Here is a 554-nt window from a genome sequence, read left to right on the forward strand (position 1 = left end):
CGACGCCTATTGTCCTGGTGGGCATGTTTGGGCAGAGATCTCAAAACAGGATTGTAGATGGAAGACAAGTTGTGTCTTAGTCCACCACCCCTATTTAGTGAAGGGGGTTCTATTTTTACAAAAATAGCTTCCTTAACTCCTCTCTCAAACCAGCGATGTTCTCTGGAGAGGATCTGGACTTCGCTGTCCTCAAAAGAATGTCCTTTGTCCTTCAGGTGGAGGTGGACTTCTGGCTCTGGTCCACTGGAGTTGGCCCTCCTGTGTTAGGCCATCTCCTGTGTTAGGCCATGTGTTTGTGAAGTGGCTGCTTAGTTTCACCAATGTACAGGTCGTTACACTCCTGACTACACCACATCACTTTGTTTATATCTGGGTGTTTTTTGGGTGGACCCTTCTCTGCTGCAGGGTGTTCCCTGGTTTAAAGTTAACTGGGATATTGTGGTTGTGAAAGATCCTTTTTAACTTCTCTGATAAACCAGCCACATAAGGGATGACAGTGTTATCCCCTCTTGTTTCTGGTTTCTCCCTGTTGGTGTTGGGCCTCTTCCTTGCTT

General features: G+C 46.8%; 1 protein-coding gene across 2 annotated transcripts in view; it reads left to right on the forward strand.

Moving 5' to 3' along the window:
- The window catches only part of atp1a3a (ATPase Na+/K+ transporting subunit alpha 3a), a 30,117-nt gene that overhangs the window by 12,324 nt on the left and 17,239 nt on the right, over positions 1–554 (forward strand). The window lies entirely within an intron of this gene.

The sequence above is a fragment of the Monopterus albus genome, unplaced genomic scaffold (genome assembly GCF_001952655.1).
Source record: "Monopterus albus unplaced genomic scaffold, M_albus_1.0 scaffold206.1, whole genome shotgun sequence".
Classification (NCBI taxonomy): domain Eukaryota; kingdom Metazoa; phylum Chordata; class Actinopteri; order Synbranchiformes; family Synbranchidae; genus Monopterus; species Monopterus albus.